General features: G+C 41.3%; 2 protein-coding genes across 3 annotated transcripts in view; one reads left to right on the top strand and one right to left on the bottom strand.

Annotated features, from left to right (window-relative positions):
* Positions 1 to 13,139, bottom strand: part of LOC140481344 (dedicator of cytokinesis protein 2-like) — a 1,260,160-nt gene that overhangs the window by 755,035 nt on the left and 491,986 nt on the right. The gene's annotated exons all lie outside the window — the stretch shown is intronic.
* LOC140481352 (uncharacterized) overlaps positions 1 to 13,139 on the top strand; it is an 85,959-nt gene that overhangs the window by 54,012 nt on the left and 18,808 nt on the right. The gene's annotated exons all lie outside the window — the stretch shown is intronic.

Here is a 13,139-nt window from a genome sequence, read left to right as displayed (position 1 = left end):
AACAGCCAATTTGGGCATGGCAAGATCCCACAAAGAGCACTGTGATAATGACTAAACATGAGGGATATTCATTCTCAGTGATGCTGGTTGAGAAATAAATAACACAATTGGAGAGAACATTCTTTGCTCATCTTTGAAATAATGCCATGTTTTTTTTATGTCCAACCAGTGCTGACCTGATATGTCAGCCAAGATGATCTATTCAAGTCTCAGGATTTCAGCTGGAGAAAATTGATTGAGAAAGCTCTCGTGCACATGACAGAGATAATTGTTCATCCCCACCTTTGTCTTTGTGTTTCTCATCATCTACATTAGGGTAAATAAAGTCTCCAAATATTACCTCTCTAGCTATATTACATATTTTTTTAAAATTGCGCATATGTTTACCCATCTACTTCCTACTTCAGCAAGGTCTTCGACAAGGTTCTGCAAGATATACTAGCTAGCAAGGTTAGGTCACATGGGATCCAGGGAGAGCTACCCAATTGATTCAGAATCGGCTTGAGAGAAGATAGTGATGGAGGCTTGTTTGTCACAGGTCTGTGACCAGTGGTGTGCCACAAGGATTGGTGCTGGGTTCATTGCTTTTCATCATTTATATTAACAATTCAGATGATAATATAGTCAGTATGTTTGCTGATGACACCAAATCTGGTGGTATGGTAGACAGTGAAGAAGGTTATCTAAGAGTACAATGGGATCTTGATCAACTGGGCTGAGGAATGGCAGATGGAGTTTAAATTCAATAAATGTGATGTGTTGCATTTTGGTATTTCAAACCAGGGCAGGACTTACTCAATTAATGGTAGGACTCTGGGGGGTGTTGCCAAACAGAGAGACATTGAATTACAGGTTCATAGTTCATTGTTCCTTGAAAGTGGCATTACAGGATAGTGAAGAAAGCATTTGGTTTCTTGCTTGACTTCATCAGTGACAACATTGAGTACAAAAGTTGAGACTTTATATTAAGGCTGTTCAAGACATAGGTAAGGCCACTTGGAGTACTGCTTACAATTCTGGTCGCCCTGCTATAGCAAGGGTGTTATTAAATTGGAAAGCATGTAAAAAAGATTTGTAAGTATGTTACTGAGACTGGAGGGTTTGAGTTATTAGGAGAGGCTATTTAGGCTGGGATTTTTTTTCCCTCGAGCATGGGAGGCTGACAGGTGACTTCGCAGAGGTTTATAAAATCCATGAGAGGCATAGATAAGGTGAAGAGCCAAGGCCTTTACCCCAGTGTAGAGGAGACCAAAACTAGAGGGCATAGGTTTGAGGTGAGAAGGGAGAGTTTTGAAAAGGACCCAAGGGGCAACTTTTTCACACATAGGGTGGTGCAGATTCAGTTGCAACGTTTAAAAGGCATTTGAGAGGGATATGGGGGAAATGCAGCAAATGGGGCTTGTACAGTTTATGAAACCCCCAGCATGGACGGGTTGGGCCAAAGGGTCTGTTTCTGCGTTGTGTGATTCTGTGACTCCTGAAGAAGGCTCACTGGACACAAAATGCTGAGTCTGATTTCTCTCCACAGTCACTGCCAGAACTCATAGAATCCCTACAACATGGAAGTAGGGTATTTGGCCCATTGAGTCCACCCTGACTTTGCAAATACCCTCCCCCCACCCTATCCTAGTAACCCTTTGTTTCCCATGGCTAATCTATCTAACCTGCACATCTTTGGGCTGTGGGAGGAAACCAGAGCACCTGGAGGAAACTCAGACAGACACAGGAAGAATGTGCAAACTCCACATAGTCAGTCGCTCGAGGGTGGAATTGTAGCAGAGTTCCTGGTGTTGTTAAGCGGCAGTGCTAAGCACTGAGCCACCGTGCTGAGTTTCCCCAACAATATTTTGTTTTCTGTCATACTCGCTCCCCTTTATTCTCTGTCACTCCTGAAATCCAAGAATAATGAGAATCACATTCCTGACATTTTTCAAGCTCTGCTTTTACACAGAAATGGTGACGTTGGAGATCCCTGGGATCTCTGTTCAAGTTTCTTCTGATCTGTCCATCTGCAGTTCAGAAACCCAAATTATTGAAGGAGTGTTGTGGTAAATAGAGTTGGCTATCTGATATCAACCTGCAGACTCTAAGGTTTGGGCTTCCAAATTGGAAACATGTTCCGTTTTACATTACAAAAGCACCATGCTGCAAAACGCAGCTGAAAAAAAATTGATCAATCTTCGGTGCCTAATCTTCACATGTCAATGTCAAGTGCGAGCAGTGAGTCTATACACCACATAGATGCAGCACTTGCTGCAATTTGTATTCCTAGGAGTGAGGCTAGCTGTGAAATAGATCGCTCCTGATGAATTCCCCAGTGAGTTACACACACGTAGCAGTCTGCATCGTGAAAGGAATCGAAATCAGTTCGAGTGCTTTGGCACAAAGTAATTTGTTGACTCTACCAATACTTCACTTTATTTTTACTTTTTAAAACAAAATCCCCCACGCTTCCATTCCGTGTGAATAACAGGAGTGAGATGGAAAGTTTCTTTCTCCCAGAGCTCCCTTAGTGAATTTGTCGACCTGTGTGGTACTGAGGGTTAAAGGACAGGAAACCCAGACCATGTATTAGAGTTAGAATTTGCTTTATTGTCCAACATACTCAAATGAGTTAATAAGTCACCACTTGCAGCATCATCTTAGGTACAAAGGTATCCTAATAAAACTAGAGTCAGTGAGCCATAGAGATGTACAGCACGGAAACAGACCCTTTGGACCAACTCGTCCATGCTGACCTGTTATCCTAAATTAATCCATTCCCATTTGCCAGCACTTGGCTCATATCCATCCAAACCCTTCCTATTCATGTACCTATCCAAATGCCTTTTAAATGTTGTAATTGTACACGCCTCCACCACTTCCTCTGGCAGCTCATTCTGTCCACACACCACCTTCTGCATGAAAACATTGCCCCTTAGGTCCCTTTTAAATCTTTTCCCTCTCACTGTAAACCTACGCCCTCCAGTTCTGGACTCCTCCATGTTGGAGAAAAGACCTTGTCTATTTACCCTGTCTATACCCCTCATGATTTTATAAACCTCTATAACGTCATCCCTCAGTCTCCAATGCTCCAGGGAAAACAGCCCTAGCTTATTCAGCCTTTCCCTATAGCTCAAACCCTCCAACCCGGGCAGCATCTTTGAAAAAGAGAAAGTGAGGACCACAGAAACCAGAAATCAGAGTCGAGAGTGTGGTGCTGGAAAAGCACAGCAGGACAGGCAGCACCCGAGGAGCAGGAGAATCAACATTTCAGGCATAAACTCTTCATCAGGAATTAGGGCTTATGCCCAAACCATTGATTCTACTGTTCCTCAGATGCTGCCTGACCTGCTGTGCTTTTCCAGCACCACACTCTCGACAACATCTTCGAAAATCTTTTCTGAACCCTTTCAAGTTTCACCACATCCTTCCTCGAGGAGGGAGACCTTCTTTGGTTACAGGATCTTAGAAAATAGAGAAATAAAAAATCCGGCATTGCAGAAGTTAAAGTTCAGGACAACAGTCTTCCAACCCAGACCACACTGGCACCTGGCCTCATGTCTGCGCCGGTCCTTGGCTCCAGACTAATCTGGGCTTCACCTCGAGGTTCGTGAGGCTGGGAGATCGCTGTGGAATCACCTCGAGACTGGGAGACCACGGTGAGGAGACGGCAAGCCGAGACACCGCTATGCCAAGCCAGGAGGCCGCCACAGCAGGCCAACGCGCTAGGCCGAGTGGACCCCTTATCGTGTCTGCGGTGAGGAGGGAGTTGTCAGAGGAGACCAGGAGTCATTGGTGGAGGCCAGGAGAGAAGAAGGGAAAAAGACAAAGAGAAGAAAAAGAGAAAGTGGAATGGATAAGCTTTGACTGAAGCGTCCTACTCTGTTGCCATTTTGGGCTGGAAGATCTATTTGAGTTTGTGATCACAAGGGCACCCACAAGGTGGATTCTGACAGGAGGCTTCCCCAGTCAGACAGACAAGATCTCCAGGACACAGCTTGAACATAACGGGTCTCCCATTTACATCAGAGATACAAATTTCTTTTTCTGAGACAGCTATGTGCCTGAGAAATCTTTCTTCCCCAGAGATTGGTGGGGCTAGATCATGAAATAGTTTTATGGCTGAGTTGGGTAGATTCTTGAATGACAACGGAGTCCAAGGAATGGTGGGGTGGGTTGGGGGGTGGGGGAGGTGCGGGGGAACAGGAAAGCAATGGCTAAAATTAGTGTTGTGTTATGGTACAGAGTCCAGACCAGATATGCCTATATGTTGAAGATAATTAGGTCATTTCATGACATATGCTGATCTGATATAAAGATACATGCCTCACTATCAGTAATTCTCTCTCCATAATGGAGTTAATATAGGTCTGATAGTTATGTGTATAACATGCAGTTATATTAGTAAGCAAAGAACCCAAATTGTGTGTGTATATATATATATATATATCTTTGATATCATAACAATGTAAATACACAGTGCTGTAAATAAATTTCAAGATATCCGACTCAACAGATCCCACTCTCTGTGATATACATTACATTGTCTAACATAAATAGTAAACCACAAACAACATCAATCAGAGCATAGAAACACAGAAGATAGGAAGAGGAGGAAGCCATTCATTATGATCATAGCTGATCATTGAACTCTGTACCCTATTCCTGACCTCTCCCATACGCCTTGATCATTATATGTTAACCTCCATCTTGAAAAAACTGATCCATGATCTCATAAAATGGTGGAATAAGCTCAAGTGGCCAAATTACCTACTTTCTACTCTAATTTGCATGTTTAAAAGTTCATAGGAAACATTCAAAAATTTATACCATCGGAGAAGGCTGGAAAAGAGCAATCCAGCTCAAGACCATCGTTTAGTTCTTTATTCCAGAACCGTGTAGTTAATAATACCTGATATGCAAATGCAAGTATCTTTTAAATGTGATGAGATTTTCTAATCTCCCTCCCTTTCAGGCCTTAGAGGAAATGATAATCAGGAGGTGAGCCACTTGTTGTAGAGAGAGTGGATGTGGAAAAGATGTTTCTCTCAGTAGTAGAATCGAGGACCTGAGGGCACAGCCTCAGAGTAAAGGGATGAACTAAGATGAGGAGGAACTTCTTCAGTCAGAGGGAGCTGAATCTGTGGAACACATTGCCACAGAAAGCTGTGGAGGCCAGCCATTGAGTATATTTAAGACAGAGCTAGATAGGTTCTTGGTTAGTAAGGGATCAAGAGTTATGGGGTGAAGCCAGGAGAATGGGGTTGAGAAACATATCAGCCAGGATCAAGTGGTAGAGCAGACTCAATGAGCTGAATAGCCCAATTCTGTTTCCAATCTTGAGTCTTATTCCTAGCCTCTGACCTGCTCTTGTAGCCACAGTATTGATGTGACTAGTCCAGCTGAGCTTCCTGTTGCATTATAATGCTATTGGAGTAGGTTTTTATTTTGGCTATAATAGCAGTGTCATTTTCAGTAAGTTTTCATGAAGTAATGAAGGATCACTAAAGGAGTTCCCTTGAACGAACCACAAATCCACAGCTAAATAGGCTGTACTCCCTGTACTCAGCTAGGCAGATAAAGTAGCAAATGGTAAGAGTCAAAGAGTCAGAGAGATGGTCCTAAACATCCATGCCAACCAGATATCCCAACCTAATCTCGCCCACTTGCCAGCATCCAGCCCATATCCCTCCAAACCCTTCCTATTCATATACCCATCCAGATGCCTTTTAAATGTTGCAATTGTACTAGCCTCCACCACTTCCTCTGGCAGCTCATTCAATATACATACCACCTTCTGCTTGAAAAAGTTGCTCCTTAGGTCTCTTTTATATCTTTCCCCTCTCACCCTTAACCTATGCCCTCTAATTCTCTCTGACTCCCTCAGCCTCCGATGCTCAGGGAAAACAGCCCCAGCTTGTTCAACTTCTCCCTATAGCTCAAATCCCCCAACCCTGGCAACATCCTTGTAAACCTTTACTGAACCCTTTCAAGTTTCATAACATCCTTCTGATAGGGAGGAGATAAGATCTGCAAACAATATTCCAAAAGTGGCCAAGCTAATGTCCTGTACAGCCGCAACATGACCTCACAATTACTGTACTCAATACTCTGACCGATAAAGGAAAGCATACCAAACGCTTTCTTCATTATCCTACCTACCTGTGACTCTACTTACAAGGAACTTTGAACCTGCACTCCAATGTCTCTTTGTTGAGCAACACTCCCTTGGACCTTACCATTAAGTGTATAAGTCCTGCTAAGATTTGCTTCCCAAAATGCTGCACCTTGCATTTATCTAAATTAAACTCCATCTGCCACTTCTCAGCCCATTGGCCCATCTGATCAAGATCCTGTTGTAATCTGAGGTTTGAGAAAAATTACTATCTCGTTCATAAATGATGCAATGGTCGCACAACTCAACATAAAAACAGTGAATGATGTTTCTTCCAGACATCATGCATTGTGAAGCTGTTTCTCTTTATTTTCCCTCTATATTCTATTTGAATAGAAAAAAAGACTCTTTTATTAACCAAAGATTGAAGCAGTAATGCACTTGTTAAAAGCAAGTTATCAGACACTCATTGTACATGTGTTACTCACTACTGCATGCTCAAGCAATGGGGGAAGTTACTGCAGATGAGCTGGAGCCAGGGGATGTGTATGAAGGGATGTGTATCTGGCTGGTAGAAGCAGCTGATTGGTCTGTGGAGTAGCGACCAGTTGTTAAGGACTTGGCTGTCAAAACAATGTGATTGGTTTCCTGGTAGTTGAAACGTGAATGATGAGTAAGGTGCCACTGGATCTCTGGGGAAAGAGACGTTTTTGCTCTGCAGCACAAAAACATCTCGAACCTGAAGAAGGCAAGTTCATTTCTCCTCATCAGTTGCTATCAGCTGTGGCTTTAACTAGTACGTCTGAAACTGTTTTCAATTTGAACCAATCGCCCTTTGCCTCTTGCAACAAGTGAAAATATCCGGAGAAGGAAGACCAAGGGAGCAGCACATCCTGCCAAACCAAAAGGCCATCTCAGTGAACCCTGTGGACAGGCGCTGTTGAACTGCCTTCTCAGTCTTTCCCTCTATCCATGACACTCTTTTTTTTGGCCTATCTGTAAATGTGTGTAGAGGGGGAATTTTATACAAGTGTTAACAAGTAGAGTTAAATGTTGATAGCTCCCCTAGAGCTAGAGTCTTTTGATTTATAATAAACTGCAGTTTGTGTTTCAGGTAGATTCTGCTCCATGCTTTCTATCAACTTAAGTCTAAAAGAAAGGTCAAATTTGGGGAATTTTGAGTATTTCTATAAAATCTTTAACTTTTGTGATGTCTTCTGGAATAGAAAGGCTTGATTTCCAGGGTGTTACTTCACACATGTATCATAGCATCCTTTTATATCCATACAGAAGCACACACCTTCACACACAACAGCAATAAGGTCATGCGCTTATCATTTGATCACAATTTTATGAGCAGAGTTTACAGTAGAGACTGAAGAAAGTGATTTTCCCACACCCTGGAGTGTGTTCAGAGGAGGTTCACAACAATGGTCCCAGGAATAAAAAGCTTAATATATGAGGTTAACGTTTGAGGGCTCTGGGACTATACTCGATGGAGTTTAGAAGGATGAGGGGGGATCTAATTGAAACTTACAGAATACTGAATGGCCTGGACAGAGTGGATGTTGGGAAGATGTTTCCATTGGTAGGAGAGACTAGGACCAGAGGGCCTTCGAGTAAAGGGAGGACCTTTGATAATGAAGATAAGGAAAAACTTTTTTTCAGCCAGATAGTGTTGAATCTATGGAATTCACTGCCACAGAAGACTGTGGAGACCAGGTCATTGACTATATTTAAGATGGAGATAGATTCTTGGTTGTCAAGAGGATCAAGGACAACGGGGAGAAAGTGGGAGAATGGGGTTGAGAAATTTATCAGCCATGATTGAATGGCGGAGCAGACTCGATGAGCTGAATGGCCTAATTTCTGCTCATATGTCTTATGGTCTTATTTAGTTGAAGGAAATTTCTGCTCATCCAGAGGATCTTGGAGTTGGAGAGCTCATTGGCTGGTTTGCGATGCAGAATAATGCTAACAGTGAGAGTTCACAGACTGCGCTGGCTGAGATCACATTGAAATGGTTGAGACGTGGTCTCTTTTGGATAAAACTTGCCACCAAGTTTATTTTGAGAAGCTATGGCCATCTGGGGCTATGGTGATTTCCACTTCATGACATTGACTCACAATTGCAACAGTGTGGCTGACAAAAAATAATACTCCTATTAAGCTGCAATCATGCAATATTAAAATAAAAAGCGAAATAATGCGGAAGCTGAAAACCTTAAATAAAAACAGAAAACATTGGAAATACTCAGGGGTTCCAGGAGTATCTGATAAGATGAGGGAAACAGACGTGATGTCTCATAGTGATGATCTTTCTTTGTAAAAAAGATCAAGAGAGTGAGACTAATTACCTAGCTCTGTCAATGGGCTGAGTGGCATCTTAAGACTGAGATGAGGAGGAGCTTCTCTCAGAGTGTTGAGATTCTTTGGGGCTCCTTGCCACAGAGAGCTGTGGAGGCAGAGTCCTTGTGTATATTGAAGGCTGTGGTAAATGGATTCCTGATCAGTTGGGCAATCAAGGGGAAAACGTAGGAACGTGGCAATGAGGAATGTTGGCTAAGCCATAATCCTATGGAATGATGTAGCAGGCTCGAGGGGTTGAGACAGCATTTTTGCAGATATCAGAAACAAGACAGCAAGGACCTTGAGGTGGGTCAGAGTCAGTGTGATGTAATCCCTGAATCCTTTCTCCTTTGCAGTCCTGAATCGCAACGATTCAGCAAACGTGTTCCAAATGCCTTGACATCTCCTGCCTTTGTTGACAGTCCAAAGTCACAATGATGGAAACATCCTGCATGCTAGTAAGGGCAGACCATTGTGCTCATTGTTGACGCATCAATCAAACTCTCTAGTACTTGCCGCAGCAGTGAAAGAATGAGTCACCCAGAGGAAAATGAGCAAACAATAGATTTAATTGGCTTCCAAGCTTTTACATTAAAGCTGCTGCTTTCTGTTTCTGAGCCACTGTACCTGAGCCAGTCAAACTTTTATTCCGAGTGTCTGTCTTCTATCATTCCTATCTGCCTGAGAAACAATGTGGACTGGCAGAGAATTCCCATTTATTTGTACTCTCTCTTTTCAATCAATTTGCAGTGTTTTACTTGAAATCTACTTGCACTCAATCTAGTCTTTATTTGATGCATACAATGCAGTCTCCTGCACATTTGCAAGACCAAACAAGTACTGGGTGACTGCTTTCCAGAACACCTCTGTTCTGTCTTGTTATGGATCAGCCAGATACCCTCAAAACATTTCAAGAATGTAGCCCAGACCCAAACTTTGCTAGTTGTTTTAAGCAGGTGAAAAGCGGTTATTCCCGAAATGTTGCAGCTGGTCAAACCACTTAGTTTAAAACAAAACAGAATTTATTTACAAGATTACTGAATGAAACACAAACCACAGAAAACAGAATACCGAATGACTTAACCTGTCTGAAAACCCACAGATCATCTCAACTTAATGATGCTGTTCCAAATACTTGCAACAATCCCCAAAATCACAGCTTCTCACAGGAGAGAAGTCAGAGGCAGAGTACCAACATGAACCTTTTTTTTAGTTCCAGCAGGTTTTTCTGCACTACTGCTAAAAACCAAATCAAACCAGAGTAAAGCTGAGCTGGGAGAACCGGCCACTCCCCTTTCATTGTCCAAGTGTCTTTTTAAACTTAAAAGCCTTTTGCCTGAGACACTATCTGTTAGCTATTATCAAATTGGCCCTAAAACCCTTCAAGCCCAGACAATTTGGAGTCTGTGTCTTTTATGACCTCTCTGGGAAAAAAAGCCAAGGACAACATAAGGAGCAGCATTGTCACAATCTAGAGGAATTCCAGGTGCTTGCCTTTTCAAGAAACTATCTTACATCCATTCCTACATTTCCATCCTAGGTACACTTTGTATTCCTATGAAGCTCAACACATTCCTATGAAGGAACAACACTTCATTTTCTGCTTAGGCTCTTTACAGTGTCAAGACTTCAATGTTGAGTTACACAATTTTATATTATGACCTCTGTCCTCCATTTTGATTACAACCCTCAGATGTGCCTTGTTTGTGTCTTGTTGGCTTGGCTTTCAGCAATGGATCCACTTTCTCCTTTTCACACCTGTCATTTAACATCTCTGTTACATCTTTACCACCATTAGCACTCCTTTTTTAGCTCTGGGCACTTTCAATATTTGTTCCACTCAATCCTTCTTGCCCCTTTATCCACAGTGTTAACAAAATCTATTTACCAGCTTCTTTCAGTTCCGAAGAAGTCATATTGGACTCGAATTATCAACTCTCTTTCTCTCTTCACACACATTGCCAGACCTGTTGAGTTTATCAAATACTTACTGTTTTTATTTTAGCATTTACTTTGCCAACAATGCAAGCTAAAATCTGTTGTTTTCCATTTACCCTCATCCTCCTTTTTAAAACTATGGTGTTATATTCCAATCGATAGAAACCATCCAAGAATGATGTCATTTTGAAAGATAACTATTAACATTTTCACCTTTTCTGTTGACACCTCTATACACTCTGGGATGTGACCATCGGGTTCAGGGCACATACAAGATTTCAGTTTCATTAATCACTCCATTAACATTCTTTTCACAGATACTAATTTCTTTCAGTTTCTCATTCCCATTAGAAATTTCTTGCTTCTCCAGTACTTCTGATTATTTATCGTATCTTTCTCCATAGGGACAGGCATAAACTATTTGATTATTTTCTTGGCTATTTCCTTATTTTCTATTATGAATTCTTCCGTCATTGGCCCCCATTTGCCTTTCCTAAGTGTCGTTTAAAAATAACTTTGGAACATTTACATTGTATTTTTACGTTTTTTGTTAGTTTACATTCATAAACTAGTTTCCCTTTTTTTTTTGTTCAGTTCTTGGTCATCATATGCTGAATTCTAAAACATTCCCAATCTGTAGGTTCACTAAACACAATGTAGGAGCAAATTACTGCAGGTGTTGGAATCTGAACTGAAAACAAAAATTTCTGGTGATCACAGCGGGCCGGGCAACATCCACGGAGAGAACACAATGCCATGTTTTGAGTCTCAATGTATCTTCATCAGACCTCTGATGAAGAGACACCTAGACTTGAAGCATTAGCTTGGTTCTCTCCATGGATGCTGCCTGACCCGCTGTGACCTCCAGCATTTGTTGTTTTGTTTCACTGTAGATTTACTACTCGTTTGCATCTTTATAAACCAATTCTTTCAATCCAATGCCATTTTAAAACTTCTTTTGTAAGCCACAGTTGGTTCATTTCTCCTGTTTTCTTTAGTACCTCAAAGAAAAGTATTCTTGTGGTAAACTAATTCTGTACTTGTTAGTTATCGCTTAACTGCCATCATACCCTTTTCGTGCAGTTTCTCATTTTAGCTAATTTGCCATTAATATCTTCATTGTTTCCTTTGTTGGAGTAAGACCCTAATTTTATATTGAACTATATTACCTTCAAACTCAACATAAAATCCCACATATTGTATTTATTCTTCCCTAAAGGCATCTTCACGTTGAGATTATTAATTAGCCACTTCTCAATGCACAACACAAGATCTGAAATAACCCATTCTCTTGTTGGTTCCTGAACATACTGTTCCAGAAAACCATCTTGTATATTTTCCAGAATTCATCTTCTACAGCATTAAGTTTAATTAAGTTCACCCAGTCTACATATAGATTCGTGTCCCCTGTAATGACTGATTTACTCTTATATGCCTCCCTGATTTCCTGGCTGATATCATGTCCTATGTTACCAATACTCTTTGGTGGTCTGTAAATAACTCCTGTCAATATTTGCTGTCTCTTACTATTTCTGAGGTTCACCCAAACGGACTCGATATCTTGATCCTCCAATCTAAGAGATCCACCCTCACAAACATCCTGATCAAATTTGACTTCTGCCTGATTTACTCTCCCACACTGTAGGGATTCTATGATTCTTTCATATGCTTTAATTGGAACCCATGTATTTGTAATAGCACAACCACAGTGGTGATTGGTAACAGAATCATAGAATCCCTGCAATGTAGGAGCAAGCCATTGAGCCCATCGAGTCCACACTGAAGTACGCCCCACCAAACCCATCCCTTCCCTATCTCAGTAACCCTGCACTTTCCATTACTACTCCATCTAATGTGCACATCCCTGCACACTACAGACAACTTAGCATGGCCAATTCACCAAACCTGCACATCTTTGGACTGTGGGAGGAAACCGGAGCAACCCATGCAAAACCAGAACAACCCATGCAAAACCAGAACAACCCATGCAAAACCAGAACAACCCATGCAAACTCCACACAGACAGTCGCCCAGGGCTGAAACGCTACCAGTTTCATGTCGATATTTGGAATGGTCACAATATTTCATTCCCCACTCTCCAGTTTCAAAGATTCTTCAAAATACAGAACATGCTTGAGAAATGAAATCAATGCTATGTGATATTAATAATGAACAAGATAACATCTTTGTAAGAAATACCTTTTTTCCACTATTGTAATGAAATGCGAGCTCATTTGAATAACTAACCTCCTTTAACAAAAGAAAGGAATTCTCTGTATACCAGGATTTTGCTTGCTAAAATACTACCTCTATATTCCTGAGAAAGTGTCACATTTCTGATACCTGTATTAAATTGACTTTTCGGATATTTATTTTTAAATCTATGATCTGATTTTATTGGGGTGGAAGTAAAACCTGATCTAACATTGACATACTTCCTTATATTTTATGGAGCACAATACGTGCTACTTAAAAATTCTTTAGATTGAGAATACAATCGAGCTTTTTTATTCTTTGTGAGCTATGGAATCAGCATTCCATGCCCATCCCTAATTGCCCTCAAATTGTCCTAATTAGCCTAATGAGGCCGTTTCAGAGGACAGTTAAGAGTCATTCAAATTGCTGTTGGTCTGGAGTCATGTGTAGGCCAGACTGAGCAAGGTTTTACACCCCAAGGACAATGACCAATTGAATGAGTTTTTAACAATTGATAACAATCATCAACAGCTCTCCTGTTACTGATATTAGCATTCAT

The sequence above is a fragment of the Chiloscyllium punctatum genome, chromosome 1 (assembly GCF_047496795.1).
Source record: "Chiloscyllium punctatum isolate Juve2018m chromosome 1, sChiPun1.3, whole genome shotgun sequence".
NCBI classification, from domain to species: domain Eukaryota; kingdom Metazoa; phylum Chordata; class Chondrichthyes; order Orectolobiformes; family Hemiscylliidae; genus Chiloscyllium; species Chiloscyllium punctatum.
The sequence above is the reverse complement of the archived record's forward strand: the minus strand, read 5'-3'. Positions and strand labels throughout refer to the sequence as shown.